General features: G+C 41.7%; 1 long non-coding RNA gene across 1 annotated transcript; it reads right to left on the bottom strand.

The window, feature by feature from the left end:
* Nucleotides 1-13434: 13434 nt before the first annotated feature.
* On the bottom strand, nucleotides 13435-18162 carry LOC103878315. The gene is made up of 3 exons (XR_001895849.3): nucleotides 17859-18162; nucleotides 14162-14240; nucleotides 13435-13656 (listed from the first exon to the last, which is right to left on the bottom strand). It is a non-coding gene; the product is annotated as an uncharacterized LOC103878315 (long non-coding RNA).
* Between the last annotated feature and the right edge of the window lie 681 nt (nucleotides 18163-18843).

Below are 18843 nucleotides of genomic sequence, written 5' to 3' on the forward strand. Positions count from 1 at the left end.
GATGCAGAAGCTCACCCCACCAAAGCAGCCCTGAAATTGCTAACACCTGGCGCAAGCACCTGCTTCTCCAGCCGCCCTGCTAGAAATAATCCCACAGCAACCTCACTTACCTGAGCCTTCCAGAAGTTCTCCACTTGAGCTTTCACAGGATTGACCAAACTTGTTACTTTGAATCCCTAATGCCAATGCAGAGAGTGAAAAGCCTGACATCCAACCTTTTACTCATGTCTTCCCCCATCAGTGTGCTGGAATCTGTACCAGGTTTGTTATTCTAGCACACAGTGCATGAGACACAGTAGTAAATGGTCCCTGAGGTTTCCTTCTGTTCAGGGCAACGGTGAGGGCTGGGGGACCAGGATCATCTTTCTCCCCTGGGATCAGTTTGACAATGATGAGTTGAGGAGTCAAAGGTCCCTTCACGCTGGAGGAGCTGGGAGTGCGCAGGGTAGGGGGTCTTTTGTACTTTATTTCCTCCTGCCTTTTTTTGTTTTTTGAGACAGGCTCTTGCTCTACTCCTCAGGCTGGAGTGCAGTGACACACTCACAGCTCACGGCAGCCTCAACCTCCCAGGCTCAAGTGATCCTACCACCTCAGCCTCCAAGTAGCTGGGACTATAGGCACGCGCCACCACACCTGGCTAATATTTCCTCTTGCCTTTTTAATACCCCACCAAAGGTCTGTTTCCTATACCAGCACACTCAGTCAGCAGACACCAACTTTGCAGACTGTTGAGTGAGGCTTTGATTTGCAGATTTAGGAGGTTGAAAACTTGGGTCCTTCTCAGGATAGATCAAAATTGAATTCCCTCTGGACACAGGGCTGAGCCCAGCATGGACGAATTTCCTTCAACAAACGGTGCTGAGAGAGGCGGGTTAGGTGGAAGACAGAAGATACCCTAGAACTCCTGCCTGAAGGTGTCCCCTGCCCCCACCCCCTCACCACCTCCACTCCATAACCAACGGCACTTCATTCCCAACAAAATATGAACCAAGAAAGAGTGTTGGACACACACAGTAATGAAAATCCATGATTCAACTGTGTGTTCATAATTATTTCATAAATAAATGGCTTCTGGAGAGGTGCATCTGTCTCTCGCCACCGAGTGCGTGCCTTTCATTAATGTATCCCGGTCTACATGGAGCTGGCCCGAGAGCTCCACTCACGTCCTCCTCCTCCTCTCCATCACTATCCACCAGGAGGTTTTTGTGGTTCAGAAAGAGCTGCAAGCCCCACACTTCTCCACAAGACTGATGGCTCGTCAATAACATTAGCCAGCATTACGGGCCGCGTCGGGCTAGGCAGAATCAATACGGCCAAGTAAAAAGTCTAATAAGTTGACATGGCCATCCTCGGCAGGGCTCGCATTACAAGAAATGAGTTTTCTTAAGGAATCAGCATCAGGGCTGCTTAGATGCCCGCACCCAGATGTCCTAAGATTTACAGACTTTAGTTCAGTTGGCTGGAACGGGATCAGAGGGCACTTGGGGGCACTCTACTGATAGTGAGTGAGGGGCGTGCTTGGGGAACCCTTTCTATGATATGTGACAGTCTTCCCCACGAGCCGGCCACTCCTCACTGCTGACCACACCTCTCCCATCCCCAGGAGTAAGCCCCTGGTGAATAATGGGTGACAGCTCCTTCTCCAGGGAGGCTGCTCAGCACCCTGGATGGCCACAGTCCCCTCAGAGGCTTCATAGAGGCCCCCTCCTCGCCTTCTGTCACCCAGAGTCACCACAGCTGGAGCAGTGGGCAAGATGCAGCAGAGAGTTCACTTTTACTAACTCGGCTGCTCAGCTCTTCTCATCCATCTGGCTGTCCGAGGGAAGCCCTGTGCAGTCATGCGAGGTGAAAGCGTTAGCAAGAGCCTTTGCATAGGCTCAGCCACTTTGGAGCCAATGCACCAGAGCCAGGTTCCTCACATATTCCCATCTCCTTTTCAAGGGGAAGCCCAAGCGAACAAAGCTTTCAAGAGAATCCAAGCAACTGGAGAGCGCTCACCTAGTTCATCTTACCTCTCATGAGCTCAGACAAGTCTTTCGACCCCAAGTTCACAAGCATAGATCAAGGACCCAATGAACAATGTGGACGATTCAAAGTAGTAAGAGATGGCCTCTGTCCTCCACTTACTGGTAGAGGAAGGGGAGGCCACAGATAAGTGTAAAAAACGCCATTATATCAAGCAGGCTGTTGATGGGGTCCTTCGGTCATTCAGATACACAAGTGTATTGATGTCCTACTGTGTGCCTGGCATTTCGAGGTGCTGGAGTATAGCGGTGACTAAAATAGACCAAGCTGTGGCACTCAGGGAGCTTACACTCTTGCGAGGGTAGGTAGCAAACAACGAACAATTAAGCAAGTGGCATATTGTTTCAGGAAAACTATGAAGGAAAATAGGGCAGGTGAGGGAGATGGAAGAGGAGTTTCTGCTTTGAACAGGGATGGTCATCAAAGGCTTCAGTGAGGGGGCAAATTTGAGCAAAAATGTGGACCTAAGCAGAGGAGACAAAGTGCAATGTCTTGTGGCAGGCAGACATATTACTGGTGTGTTCAAGGAAGAGCCAGAGGCCAACATCACTGGGCCCAGAGCAGGAGAGAAAGGCAGAAACAGCACTAGGAGACAGCCAGGGCCTGTAGCCTTGAGGATCTTGCAGACCAGAAGGAAGGTAGATTTCATTCTGCATATGGCAAGAGACCTTCAGAGGGTTCTGAGTCGGGGAATGACATGTACATGCTTTTGTTTTATCAGGAGCCCTCTGGCTGCTCTATGGAGAATAGGACAGGAGAGTGGTAGGCAGGGACGAGGGGCTGAGAGACATGGATTCAGCAGAAGAGAGAATGCTAAAAAGTAGTAGGGTCCTGGGTGCATTTGGAGGTAGAGCCAAAAAATTTGTTTCTAGAATGGATGAGGACATGAAGGAGATAAGTTAAGGATGAGACCAATGTTTTTCACCTGAGCAACTGAATGAATGCCGACTCCATTTCCTCAGATGGGGAGAGGGTTGGGCAGGTGAAACCGGGCGATCATTTAGGACACATTGCGCTTGAGACGCCTATTAGTATTCAAGCAAAGACTAGAGGAGGGGGTTAACCATTCAAGCCTAAAGTTCAGGGAGAGTTGTAGGCTGAGGAGATAAGTTGGGAAGACATCTGCATATTGATCTCATGGTGTTTAATGTCATGTTCTTGAATGCGATCGCATAGGGAGCGAGTGTAGAAAGAGCAGAGAAAAAAATCAGGACTCTGCTTTTCAATCCACCAGCATTAAGAGGATGGAAGGATATGGAGGACCCAGCAGAGAAGATGGAGGGCGGTCAATGAGGTGGTGAGGGTTTTAACAAATCTCAGCGAGATCACTCAGGAGGGCAATTCATTCTACCTGGAGGTGGCAGGAGATGAATATAAACCCTGAAGGACGAGACAACTGTAACAGTTGGAGGCGGATGGGAGGAGCAAAGGTTGCCAGGGGAAGTGAGAATGGGGGAGTCAGGGCAGAAAGAACAGCAGGAAGGGAGAGTGTGGGGGAAATGGCTGGGTCTGTCTAAGAAACGTCAGGATGTCCAGATAGGCTGACACAGGGAGTGCATGGGGGGCAGAGCAGGGGGCAAGAGAACAGCCATGAATAGCAGTTGGAGCCAGATCCTGAGAGAATGTGAATGACTGGATGTGATGGGGAAGTGATGGCAAGTTGCATCCAAACCATTCATCAGCCATCACAGAACACAGAAACCACAGCATCTCCCAGTCTACTTAACAGATACCATGAGCTCTCTGAACTAAGGTGCCCTCTACCCTGTGGCAAATAACACCCACCATCCCCATCCTTGCCATTTAACTAAGACCACAATGGGAGATGCTTATGTGATTCCCTCACATCTAAGCTCTTGAAAACATAAGAAAAAATTAAATTGCGAACTGTATAGACCAATTCTAGTTTCTCTATTTGCACATGTCCCTTCAACAAAACTGAGCTAAAGCCTGTTTTTAAAATCTGATGCATTTGCCTGATTTATTCGATGAAACAAGGATGAACATATTGTTTTTTCTTTCCCTCAAATATCTACATCGATTTTGTTGTACATTCATCTTGTGTTGTATTTTGAAGACCCAATGATTGTCAGTTCTGCAATAGCTTTGGCCAAAAGTAATAATGTTCTGATGCTTGAAAAGACCTTGTTGCTTCCTGTGGGGGAAACGAAGGCTTATGGAACAATGTCCCTGGGGACTTAAAAATCCATCAGGGATCAGGAGAGAGCACACATAAAATAAGGTGGTACATGCACCACAGGCAGTAAATGCTCTAGAAAGAGGAGCCTCGAGGAAGGAGAAGTCACCAGAGCAGAGTGGCTGGGAAAGGAGAGCAAGAAAACCCAGAGGACCAGCAGTGGAGAGGAGGCGTGAAGGGGAAGTAGTGGCCACACCACGTGCTGAGTGCTGGGCCAGTCAGGAGGCCGGGGAAGTGCTTTACACAGAGTATTTTTTTTTAAACCCTAGAACAACTCCATGAGGTAAATATTATTTACCTTCATTTTACAAAAAGGTAAAAACAGGCCAGGCATGGTGGCTTACAGCTGTAATCCCAGCACTCTGTGGGCCAAGGTGGGTGGTTCACTTGAGGTCAGGAGTTTGAGATCAGCCTGGCCAACATGGTGAAAACCCATCTCTACTAAAAATACAAAAAATTAGCTGGGCATGGTGGCACACACCTGTAATCCCAGCTACTCAGGAGGCTGAGGAATGAGAATCACTTGCACCCGGGAGGTGGAGGTTGCAGTGAGCCGGGATCACACCACTGCACTCCAGCCTGGACAACAGAGTAAGACACTGTCTCAAGAAAAGAAAAAAAAAGAAAAAAGAAAAACAGGCTCAGGAAAGGTAAGTTTTTGCCAATGGAAGTGTAGCTGTATGAGGGAGAAGCAGGCACCCACTGCAGACACCCACTGCTCCCCAAACCTTAATCATTTACTCCCCTAGCTTACCCTAGAGAAGAACTGGCTGGAGCAAGCTGACACAGGAATGAGAAGGAAGGGACAAATAACTTGAAAGGAACATCAAGGTTGGAGGCCTTGGGGCCTGTAGGCACCAGGTTAAGCTTAGACACAGAATGTGGCCGCTCTTCCATTACAAAGAGTGGCACAGAGTACAGCCTAAGAATAAACCCCAGGCAGAACTTCAGCAGACCAAAAATATGCTGCCCCCACACAACAGGGCCATCAATGACCCATGCAGGACCTTCACACTTCAAATTAATACACCTACCTATAGGAGAAACACAACACTTCCCTCTCCTCAAGTCTATTTCCATCAGAAAATGTTCAGGCAACTTTATTTCTGTTAGAATGAGATATTTTATTGTCAGAGGCCAGAAAATTATGGTAATCAATATATACCTCCATTATGCCTATGGTATGAATGGCACCTCTTACATATGACACCCTTATTCAGAGCACAAAACACTGCTGAAAGCAATCATACATAACACAAACAAATGGAAAAATATTCCGTGCTCATGGATTGGAAGAATCAGTATCATGAAAATGACCATGCCGCCCAAAGCAATCTACAGATTCAATGCAATTCCTATCAAAATACCAACATTATTTTTCACAGAATTAGAAAGTAAAAATAAATAAATGGTACCTAATTAAAATAAAAATTTTCTGCACCGCAGAATAAACTAATTGTCAGAGTAAACAGACAACCTACAGAATGGGAGAAAATATTTGCAAATTTTGCATCCAACCAAGCACTAATATACACAATCTATAAAGAACTCAAAAAAGCCAGCAAGTAAAAAAACAACTAAGCCCATTTAAAAGTGGGCAAAGGACATGAATAGACATTTCTCAAAGGGTGATATACAAATGTTCAACAAACATATTTTTAAAACACTCAATATCTCTAATCATCAGGGAAATGCAAATGAAAAGCATAATGAGATACTACCTTACCCCAACCAGAATGGTCATTATTCAAAAGCCAGAAAACAATAAGTATTGGCATGGATGTGGTGAAAAAGGAATGCTTCTACACTGCTGGTAGGAATGTAAATTAGTACAACCTCTATGGGAGACAGTATAGAGATTTCTCAAAGAACTCAAAGTAGATTTGCCATTCAATCCAGCAATCCCACTACTGGGCATCTACTCAAAGGAAAAGAAGTCATTCTATCAAAAAGACACCTTTACACATGTTTATTGCAGCGCAATTCAGTTACAAAGATATGAAACTAAGTGTACATCAACCAATGAACGGATAAAGAAAACGTGGTATACACCCACACACGCATGCACACACACAAAATCACACCATGGATTACTATTCAGCCATAAAAAAGAATGAAATAATGTCTTTTGCAGAAACTTACATGAAACTGAAGGTCATTATTCTAAGTGAAATAACTCAGGAATAAAAAATCAGATACCACATGTTCTCACTTGTAAGTGGAAGCTAAGCTATAGGTACACAAAGGCATACAGAGTGATACAATGAACATCGAAGACTCAGAGGTGGGGAGAGTGGGAGGGAGGTAAGGGTTGGAAAACACCACCTCTTCTGTACAACATAACACTACTCGGGTGACGGTTGCACTAAAATCCTAGACTTCACCACTATCCAAGTCACCATGTAACCAAAACCACTTGTACCCCCCAAAACTACTGAAATAAATCGTATATATATATAACCAATGTATATATAACCTATATATATAACATATATTATATATCAGTTCACATAATTGTTTAATCTTGTAGAAATTTTAACCAATAAGAAAGGCACATAACAGTAAGAAATATAATTATTAGAAACAAAGGGCTAGAATAATCATTAATTCCAGATGTCAAAATTATAAAACCAGATAAGAAAATTAATTTGAAAATTATAACTAAAGTAGTTAAAATGACCAAATACTTAAAAATAATTTTCCTATATACCAAACATAATACATTGAACATATAATACAGTATAATGGAAAAGAAGACTTTATAAAAGTAACAAGAAAAAATAACAAGAGGCCAGGTGCAGTGGCTTACACCTGTAATCCCAACACTTTGGGAGGCTGAGAGAGGTGGATCACCTGAGGTCAGGAGTTTGAGATCAGCCTGGCCAACATGGTGAAATCCTGTCTCCACTAAAAATAAAAAATTAGCCCGGCATGGTGGCGCACGCCTGTAGTCCCAGCTACTCCGGAGGCTAAGGCAGGAGAATTGCTTGAAACCAGGAGGCAGAGGTTGCAGTGACCCGAGATCACACCACTGCTCTCCGGCCTGGGCAACAGAGTGAGAATCCATCTCAAATAATAATAATAATAATAACAACAACAACTGAGAAAAACTGTTGTAATAAACATGAAGAGCCCATATTTTTTAAAAAAACAGAACCCTACTACAAGTCATAATGGAAGATTTTTTAAATAGAGAAAGATAGCTCCTTTCTGGACAGAACTTTCTGATACGCTTTCTGGATAGACTAAATACTGTAAAAAAGTTAATTCTTCCAAATAAATATCTCAGGCTGGTTGTAATTTCACCAGAAACCACAAATGGGATCCCAGAATTTATTGGGAAGAATGGATAGGTGAGAACAACTAATATTTTTTGAGCAATGGTGGATCCTTGCTATCAGTTATCAAAATTTGTTTGAAGTGAGATTTGTACAAAAGACAGTGAACAGATAAACAGAATAGTCGTCCCTTAGACAGACCTAGTGTGTAGAAGACCCTAATATGTGATAAAGATAGCATCACTTGCTAGTCCTGCAAATAAGCAAAACATGAAAATTAAAACCTTTTTTTTTTTTTTTTTTTTTTTGAGACAGAGTCTCGCTCTATTGCTCAGACTGGAGTGCAGTGGCGCGATCGTGGCTCACTGCAAGCTCCACCTCCCGGGTTCAAGTGATTCTCCTGCCTCAACCTTCCGAGTAGCTGGGACTACAGGCGCCGGCCACTACGCCCAGCTAATTTTTTTGTGTGTGTTTTTAATAGACACGGGGTTTCACTATGTTGGCCAGGATGGTCTCAATCTCCTGACCTCGTGATCCACCTGCCTCAGCCTCCCAAAGTGCTGGGATTACAGGTGTGAGCCACCGTGCCCAGCCATTAAAACCTATTTTTATGAATCAGATTTGTAAAGATTGATAGTATCTAATGTTGATGAAACTATGAGGAAACGACATCACTGGTAGAGAAAGCAAAATGGTATATCCTTCACGGAGGACCACTGTAAATATGTGTGAAAACAAACACATTGGACCCGTCAATTATTACTGAAGAATTGATTCTAAGAAAATAATTGATAAATAGTAATATTCACATGCATGGCTGTTCATTGCTGATTGCTAATATTAACAAAGAAAATTGAGATATCTAAACTTTATAAATACGGGGTGGTTAAATTATGAAATATTCAATGGAATACTGTGCCATTGTTTTTTAAAAATAAGTTAAATTTCTTTTTTTCCTTTTTATTTCTTAAAAAAACAAAACAAAACTGGATACATGTGCAGAACATGCAGGTGTGTTACATAGGTATACGTATGCCATGGTGGTTTGCTGCACCTACTGACACATCCTCTAAGTTGCCTCCCCTCACATCCCCCATTCCTCAACAGGCTGTGGCTTGTGTGTTGTTCCCCTCCCTGTGTCCACGCATTCTCAATGTTCAACTCCCACTTATGAGTGAGAATATGCAGTGTTTGGTTTTCTGTTCCTGTGTTAGTTTGCTGAGGATGATGGCTTCCAGCTTCATCCATGTCCCTGCAAAGGACATGATCCCATTCCTTTTTATGGCTGCATAGTATTCCATGGTGTATATGTACCTCATTTTCTTTATCCAGTCTATCATTGATGGGCATTTGGGTTGGTTCCACGTCTTTGCTATTGTAAACAGTGCTGCAATGAATGTACATGTGCATGTGTCTTTATAGTAGAATCATTTATATTCCTTTGGGTATATACCCAATAATGGGATTGCTGGGTCAAATGATATTTCTGGTTCTAGATCCTTGAGGTTTCACTGTACTGTCTTCCACAATGGTTGAACTAATTTACATTCCCACAAACAGTGTAAAAGCATTGCTATTTCTCCACAGCCTCACCAGCATCTATTGTTTCCTGACTTTTTAATAATCACCATTCTGACTGGTGTGAGATAGTATCTCATTGTGGTTTCGATTTTCATTTCTCTGATGATCAGTGACATTGAGCTTTTTTTTCATGTTTGTTGGCTGCATAAATGTCTTCTTACGAAAAGTGTCTGTTCATATCCTTAACCTACTTTTTGATGGGGTTGGTTTTTCTTGTAAATATGTTTAAGTTCCTCGTAAATTCTGGACATTAGACCTTTGTCAGATGGATAGATTGCAAAATTTTTCTCCCATTCTATAGGTAGGCTGTTCACTCTGATGATGGTTTCTGTTGCTGTGCAGAAGCTCTTTAAATAGATCCCATTTGTCAATTTTGGCTATTGTTGCAATTTCATTTGGTGTTTTTGTCATGAAGTCTTTGCCCATGCCTATGTCCTGAATGGTATTGCGTAGGTTTTCTTCTAGGCTTTTTATGGTTTTGGTTTTCACATTTAAGTCTTTAATCCATCTTGAGCTAATTTTTGTATAAGGTGTAAGAATGGAATCCAGTTTCAGTTTTCTGCATATGGCTAGCCAGTTTTCCCAACACCATTTATTAGATAGGGAATCCTTTCCCCATTGCTTGTTTTTGTCAGGTTTGTCAAAGATCAGATGGTTGTAGATGTGTGGTGTTATTTCTGAGGTCTCTGTTCTGCTCCATTAGTCTATATGTCTGTTTTGGTACCAGTACCATGCTGTTTTGGTTACTGTAGTCTTATAGTTTAGTTTGAACCAGAGAGTATGATGTCTCCAGCTTTGTTCTTTTTGCTTAGGATTGACCTGGCTATATGGGGTCTTCTTTGATTCCATATGAAATTTAAAATAGTTTTCTTTTAATTCTGTGAATAAAGTCAATGGTCATTTGATGAACACAGCATTCAATTTATAAATTACTTTGGGCAGTGTGACCATTTTCACGATACTGATTCTTCTTACCCATGAGGATGAAATGTTTTTCCATTTGTTTGTGTCCTCTCTTGTTTCCTTGAGCAGTGGTTTGTAGTTCTCCTTGAAGAGGTCCTTCACATCCCTTGTAAACTGTAGTCCTAGGTATTTTATTCTCTTTGTAGCAATTGTGAATGGGAGTTCTTTCATGATTTGGCTCTCTGCTTGCCTATTGTTGGTGTAAAATAATGCTTGTGATTTTTGCACATTGATTTTGTATCCTGAGACTTTGCTGAAGTTGCTTATCAGTTCAAGAAGTTTTGGGGCTGACATGGAGTTTTCTAAATATAAAATCATGTCATCTGCAAACAGAGACAAAATGACTTCCTCTCTTCCTATTTGAATACCCTTTATTTCTTTCTCTTGCCTAATTGCCCTGGCCAGAACTTCCAATACTATATTGAATAGGAGTGGGGAGAGAGGGCATCCTTGTCTTGTACCAGTTTTCAAAGGGAATACTTCCAGCTTTTGCCCATTCCATATGATATTGGCTGTGGGTTTGTCATAAATAGCTCTTATTATTTTGAGATATGTTCCATCAATACCTAGTTTGAGAATTAACAGGAAGGAATGTTGAATTTTATCAAAGGCCTTTTCTGCATCTACTGAGATAATCATGTGGTTTTTGTCTTTGGTTCTGTTTATGTGATGGATTATGTTTATTGATTTGCATATGTTGAACCAGTCTTGCATCCCAGGAATAAACTTGATCATGGTGGGTAAGTTTTTTGATGTGGGGCTGGATTTGGTTTTCTAGTATTTTATTGAGGATGTTCATTGCAGATTTTGGCCTAAATTTTTCTTTTTTTGTTGTGTCTCTTCCTGGTTTTGGTGTCAGAATGATGCTGGCTTCATAAAATGAGTTAGGGAGGGTCCCTCCTTTTTCAGAAGGAATGGTACCAGATCCTCTTGGTTTTTCTGGTAGAATTCAGTTGTGAATCTGTCTGATCTTGGGCTTTTCTTGGTTGGTAGGTTATTAATTACTCCCTCAATTTCAGAGCTTGTTATTGGTCTATTCAGGGATTCAACTTCCTCCTGGTTTAGCCATGGTAGGATGTATGCGTCCAGGAATCTATCCATTTCTTCTAGATTTCCTAGTTTATTTGTGTAGAGGCGTTTATACTATTCTCTGATGGTAGTTTGTATTTCTGTGGGGTTAGTGGTGATATCTCTTTTATAAATTTTTTGTTTTCTATTTGATTCCTCTCTCCCTTATTAGTCTAGCTAGCGGTCTATTAAAAAAAAAACAGCTCCTGGATTTGCTGATTTTTTGCAGGGTTTTTTGTGTCTGTCTCCTTCAATTCTCCTTTGACCTTAGTTATTCCTTGTCTTCTGCTAGCTTTTAGATTAGTTTGCTCTTGCCTCCCTTGCTCTTTTAATTGTGATGTTAGGGTGTCAATTTGAGATCTTTCTAGCTTTCTAATGTGGACATTTAGTGCTATGGATTTCCCTCAAAAATAAGTTAAATTTCTATGCATTAACATAGAAGGAACTGCTATTAATATGGAATTATGTAAAAATACAGTTTTTATGGAAATCTGCATGGTACAATACCATTTTTATTTTGATTTCAGTTTTTAATTTACAATAATAATTGTACATATTCATGTGGTACATAAATGATGTTTCAATACACATAGTGTATAGTGATGAGATCAGAATAATTAGCAAATGCATCAACTCAACCATTTATTTAAGAATGTTCAACATTCTCTCTAGCTATTTGAGACTACATATTATTGTTAACTCTTCATCCTACAGTGGTATAAAATGCTAGAACTTATTGCTTCTATCTACCTGTAATTTTGTATCCTTTAACAAATCTCTCCCTATCCTTCCCAGCCTCTAGTGCACTCCATTCTACTTTTAACTTTAATCTTCTATGAGATCAACTTTTTTGAACATATGGTGTTTAACTTTCTTCTGTTCCTGGCATATTTCACTTAACATAATATCCTCCAGTTCCATACATGTTGCCATGAATGACAGGATTTCATTTTTTATAATGTCTGAATAGTATTCTACTATGTAAATATACAATGTTTTCTTTATCCATTTATCTGTTATTGGACACCCAGGTGGATTCCATATCTTAGGTATCGTGAATAGTGTTGCAATAAATATGAAGGTACAGATGTTTCTTTGATATAATTATTTCCTTTCCTTTGGATAAATGCCCATTAGTAGGATTGCCAGATCAGATGGTAGGTCTAACTGAAGTTCTTTTTAGGAACCTCCATACTGTTCTCCATAATGGTTGTATTAGTTTACATTTCCACCAACAGCGTATAAGTTCCTTTTTCTCTGCACCTTTACCAACACTTGTTATATTGTGTCTTTTTGATAATAGCCATCCTAACTGGGGTGAGACACCTCATTGTAGTTTTGATTTGCATTTCCCTGATGTTTACTTATGCTGAACAGTTTTTCATGTTTATTGGCTTTTTTCATGTTTATTGGCTTTATACGTCTTCTTTTGAGAAATGACTTTTCAGATCATTTGATCACTTTTTAATAGGACTATCTTTTTCCTGTTGAGATGTTTGAGTTCCTATATATTCTGAATATTAATCCCCTGCCACATGAGTAATTTGAACCTTTTTTTCCTCCCATTTAATAGGTTGTCTTTTCATTTTGCTGATTATTTCCTTTTCTGTGCAGAAGTGCTTTTGCTTAATATAATCTCATTTGTATATTTTTGCTCTTGTTGCCTATTCCTTTGAAGACTTATTTATAAAATCTTTTCCCAAAGTCCTGAAGCATGTCCCCTATATTTTTTACTAGCAGTTTTATGGTTCTGGGTATTACTTTAGGTCTTTGATCCATTTTGAATTGATTTTTATGTAGGATGAAGGATAGGCATCTAGTTTTATATTTTTTGCATGTGGATATTCAGTTTTCCCAGAATCATTTATTGAAAAGACTGTCCTTTCCCCAGTGAGTGTTCTTGGCACCTTTGTCAAAAATCAACTGGCTGTAGATAATGTGGATTAATTTACAAGTTCTCTTTTCTGTTCCATTGGTCTACGTGTCTCTTTTTATGCCAGTACTGTGCCGTTTTGGTTATTACAGCTTTGTAGTACCTTTTAAGTTCTGGTTGTTTAATACCTCCAGTTTTGTCCTTTTTGCTCAGTGCTGCTTTGGCTATTTGGGGTCTTGTGATTCTATGCAAATTTTAGGACTTTTTTTCTAATTTCTGTGAAGAATGTCGTTTGTATTCTGACAGGAATTGCATTCAATCTGTAGATCACTTTGGGTAGCATTGTCATTTTAACAATATTAATTCTTCTGATCTATGAGCACGGGATGTCTTTTCATTTGTTTGTATCCCATTCAACTTCTTTCATCAATGTTTGATAGTTTTCCTTGTAGAGATCTTTCAGTTACTTGGTTAAATCTGTTCTTATTTTATTTTTTGTAGCAATTGCAAATGGGTGTCTTCAAGACATTCCATGGATTGTCTTCAAGACAATCCAGGGATTCTGTGAGTTCCTGCCTTTTTCCAGTTATGTCTCTGTATGAGATTGAATTTTCAACTAAAGCATCACACAAGTCTGAACACAAAAGCAGATATGAGAATCCTGCTGTCTTCTACCAATCCAGACATTAAAGAGATTTGTAAATATGTAAAACAATATCTCATTAGTATTTTGTGTTAGAAAACATGTTTGTTTCCCATAAAACAATGTTATTATGCTGGCATAGAATGAGTTTGTTACTGCTATTTTTTAAGAGAAATATTTTTTTTTAATTCTAAGTTTTAATTTTTATGTATAAAACATTGATAGATGTAATCCACATAAACAAAAATTATTTGGTGTCTTCAATAAAATTGAAGAGTGCAAAGAGGTCCAGACACCAAAATGTTCAACTTAGAATCAGGGGTCAGCAAGCTATGGCCCTTGGGCAAAATCCAGCCCACCACTTTTTTTTGAAATAAAGTATTGGGGTTTTTAAAACATTGTTATGCTCATGCATTAATGTATTGCCTACGGCTGCCTTTGCACTAGTGGTGATAAGTAGTGGTGACAAATCCTATATGGCCATAAAGCCTAAAATATTTACTATCTGGCCCTTTAACAAAGTAATTGCCAACCTTGACTTAGGCCATCATGATTCATCACTTGGGGATCGGTTCGAGAGATGAATCTGATGAAGTCTGGTTTTTTTCCATCCTAGAAAGAAAAATCAAAATAAATTTTAATCTACTTTCTATATAGATCTGTATCCATTCAGAAAAGAAAAATCAGGGTTCTATTAGCTGTGAACAAGACAGACCTAACAACCTCTGTCCCCATGAAACTTATTTTCCTGTTGGGAGTAGAGGGTAGAGGTATAGACGCAAACAATCGATAAGTCAGTGTTGTGTTCCCAGCAGCCAGGACAGTGCCCAGCACAGAACATACTCAGAAGATGCTGTTCGATTCTTGTCATGAGGAGTTTAGTAATCTGAGTTTTCTCTCAGCTTTAGTGGGCAGAATTTTCTAACATGTTTCTGATTCTAGTTCCCACTTCTGCAAGTAACAATCTCCATGGACTTTTACAGTCTCTCTGTAACTCTGATCAATTATGAGGAAACTCCTGCCAGGCATTCTTCCAGAAGGATTTCTGCAGCATTAACCTCTAATGAAACAATCTTTGCAGCACCAGGGTGGGACTATTTCCCCACTTCCATGTTGAAATTGACAGAATGAATTGTGTCTTAGAGACTCTCAAATACTAATGTCCCCTTTGACTATCTAAGCTGTTGAGCATATTTTAAATGGCTACTCTGCTTAACCACACTGGCCCAGGGGAGTCTAACCTCTGCCCAGTGTTGATAGTCAAAATATTTAGCAACCAATATGGCCTAGCATCGAAGACAGCTCCAACAACCCTATGACCATACTAATGCCCCCAAGCCGAAAATGAGCCCTGCCTCCATGGTCTACGGGGAATGGCTTCCTGAATTCCTCTTTTGGGGTGTTGAATAAGGTTTCTCATATTATGAAATCACTATTTTCCAGATTCTTTGCAGTCCACTAAAAGAGAAAAGCCGTTCTTCTGGAGATTATGCTATCTGGAAATGTCCTGTGGCCATGTCCTGACAAGACCTTTGGAGAAGGCATCAAAGCAGCGTGTTAGTCTTCCTGCCTCACCCAGCTAGAAGGCATGCAGAGGAAGAATACACATGGCCCAGAGAGATACACATGGCCAGCAGGAGGCAGGAGGATCTTAGTGCAGCTCTAGCTCTTATGACCCCAGGTGAGTGTTACATTTAGGTTTGGCTAGACTATCGTCCCCAGGTTATTCGATAAAACACTAGTTCAAGTGTTGCTGTGAAGGTATTTTGTCAATGTGATTAAAATCTATAATCAGCATAAGTAAGGAAGATTATCCTAGATTATCTGAGTGGGCTTGATTCAATCAGTTGAAAGGGTTTAGGAACAGAACTAAGACTTCCTTGAAGAAGAAACTCCACCTGCGGGCACCTGAGATTTCCAGCCTGATCTTTCTGCCCTGCAGGTTTCAGATTCATCTAGCTAGCTTCCCACAACTGTATAAGCCAATTTCTTGAAATACATTCTGATCTATATTCTACATATATCTGTATCTACATCCATAGCTCTGTCTAGCTACCTAGCTATCTATGATTTGAATGTGAAATGATGGGCAAGAGAGGAAGTGTTCCAGGCCAGGATTTGCTGGTGCCTGCCCATTCCAGGGAACCTCTTCTCCTCATGGGACTTTCGGCACTGGCTCTCGATTCACTAAGGAAAATGCATACTCTGTTGTCCATGAGCTTCCTGCATCATCACAGCCACGGTGATGCCAAAAAGCAACAAGGGTAGACAAGCAGGGAACATGAGAATGAGCAATTTCATTCTTTTTTTTTTTTTTTTTTTTTTCATTCAGCCAATATTTCCTGTGTGCTGCTCTGAGTCAGGCGCTGTGCTACATCAAGCAAACAGCAGTGAATAAAGGAAATGGGCTTCCTGCCCTCTTGATGCTTGTCATCTAGTGGAAGAGGCAGGCATGTCAATGAGTAATTCAACAGTACGTGGGGCTTTCATGGTGTCCCAGCAGGCTGCTGAAGAAGCACATGGGAGGGGCACCCAACTCAAGCAGGAGAGCTCAGGGAAGGCTTCACTTAAGACACAACAGCCGAGTCAAGCCCTGAAGTCAGCCAGGTAAAGCTCATCAAGGGGTGCAGGGAGGAAATCCTAAGCACAGGGAAGAGTACACATAACCCACAGGTGGGCACCACGAACATGAAATCGCCCAGGAGCTTAAAGAAGACCAATATGACAAAGTGCAGAGTGCAAAATGTAGAGATTAGAAAAGATCAGTCACCCCTTTTATACACACTGGTAAGGAGCTTTACACTTGATCCTAAATGGGACCCCCTTGACATGTTTTTTAAAGCAGGGGAGTGACAAGGTAAAATCTATTTTTTAAGGGTCAGCATGAGAAAGACAACAACATGGTCAGAGAAGGCAATCAGGCCTGAGGAAGAGGACCTGACACAGGCTTTAGCTGCTCCAGGCCAAAGGCTTCCCCTCCCGCTAGGGCAGCTGAGGGACCCAGGGCAGCATCGGTCTGCTGTTTAAGACCATTCCTCAGTGTGCCTCTCTCATCAGCCCTGCCATAGCCACCTTCTTCAACCTGAAGTTCAAGGGTCTTTTTGGCTTTTGTTAAGACAACAGAAAGATGCCAGGAAGGGAGGAGAGGGAAGTCAGCATTTATCAAGCACAGTTTGTTTTCCAGTTGCTAGAGTTAAGTTCTTTGTACGTCTTCTTTTCACTTAATCCTCACTCTAACTCAGCAAGTATCTAACACCCATCTCTCCAGGCATAGCCCAGTTGCTCAAGGAGACAGACAGGCTGGTCAACTGGTAGACTGTCTGCCCCAAACCACGCTCTTCACCTTCCTACAACACACCAGGAACCCCTGGCAGCTCCTCTCCTGCCACGTCTAGGGTGGACCAGGTAAGGGCCCCCACAGCTAGGGTGTGGGAGCCAAGGCAGGCTCACTTCCTACACAGTCACAGCAGCAATTGTGACGACACCAACACACATGCAGGCTTAGCTCAGGCCAGACCCTCACTGCTGAGGAGGAGTTGCCATTATCATCCCTGATATGGAGGCGGGGAACCCGAAACGCCAAGAACAGTGTGTGCTTAGGAAGCCACAGAGCTGGAAGTAGAGCCCCAGCAGCCTGATCCAGAGCCCTCGCTCTTCACCACCACCCTACCCTGCTCCAGGGAGCACAGTGGGGGTCCTGAAGCCTCTTTCCATCTGTTGGGTCTTGGTGACAGGTACAAATTAATCTTGAATGAAAGCCGTGGACTCCTCACCTATCTCTTGTAAGATTCCTAAATGTTAGGTGCTCTTACTTGGTTTGATATAGCTAAAACTCTGATACCTTTCATTGTCCTTCATGATTTTACCAACCTCCTTGGTTTCAGCAATTGGAGTTTAAGAGTTACTATAGAAAACATTCTGTATTTTAATGCAAAATATGATTGCTGACCATTTATATACCATGTATGGACTTCAAAGGAACAGAGTAGGAGTGAGCAAATGACTGAATTATCCAAGTATTTCTTCCACAATCCCTTTTTGGTGTGGGGTCATTTACTTGGTACATGTAGACATCTGTATGAGCACCCAGGGGAGCCGGAACACTCAGCCTAGCATAAGCCTTTGTGTCCAGGGTCAGGTCCTAAGAGTGACAGCCATCTCTAAGTCATATTCTTCCAAGGAAGAGTCAGTGGCACCACAAAGGGGCTGGGTAGGCATTTGGAAGCTCACCCAGAGGCAGGGGCCTCATTGGTCCACTCCTGTCGTTCTGAAGGCCCACAGTTGAACCTCAGGCCGCCCCCTCTGGGATGGCTTGGTGTTAATTATGATGCAATCCCCTGGCCATGCAGCCTCAGCAACAATTTCGGGAGTCAGGGTCCATGTGCAAGGCCATTAACACTAAACATGTTTTAATCCATAATTGTGTGAGATTTATTTAATTTAGGGGCTTTATTTATAGTTCGATCGGAATTGTAATGTATTTTCAGCCCTCCGCACTGTGATCTGTCAATTTTTACGGCGTCTTTTAATTGTGTTCTTCCAGGCCAGGTGCAAGCAGTTTTCCAAAGCAGGCTGATCAGAGAAGGCCTCCAATTATGTGTGTAGGAGGGGAAGTAGCCTCGCACAGACGTGACCCTGTGCCACCACAAAAGCAGGGACACTGACGCTGGGTCCTGGGTCTTCTGAGAGCCACCACTCGCTGACTGCAGGCACGGTTACCCTCCACCCCCAGCCTAGCCTCCCATTCCCTGCTCTGGCAGAGCTTGTGTGCTAGAATGAGCTTCCAAAAATCCCTCCACTCAGTTTGTTCCTTTGTTCATTCCTTTGTCCATTTAACAAACATTTACTGAGCACCTACACTATGGTAGACTCTGTGTTCAGAATAATAAAAAGATGAATAAGATGATGGCTCAGGCTTCAAGCAGCTTATGGTGCCATAGGGGAAGACAAATAAGAAATGATAGAATTTGCTAGAATTTGCTGAGCATCTACCTAGATGCAGGAAAGCAAGTTCGTTAATACGGCAATTTGATCCAAACACCAACAGGTCTCTTGCCCTCCAAACTGAACAGCTCCTGATGGTGAGGAATGCTTCACTTAGTTGAACATGAGTATGTCTTAGTCTTGTTTGAGTCTTGGTAATTTTCAAACACCATGGGAGTACTTTTACCACCCTTTATGCATCTTTAAGCATTTTATCTGTTTTTCTAACTTA

Source organism: Papio anubis, chromosome 13 (genome assembly GCF_008728515.1).
Source record: "Papio anubis isolate 15944 chromosome 13, Panubis1.0, whole genome shotgun sequence".
NCBI lineage: Eukaryota > Metazoa > Chordata > Mammalia > Primates > Cercopithecidae > Papio > Papio anubis.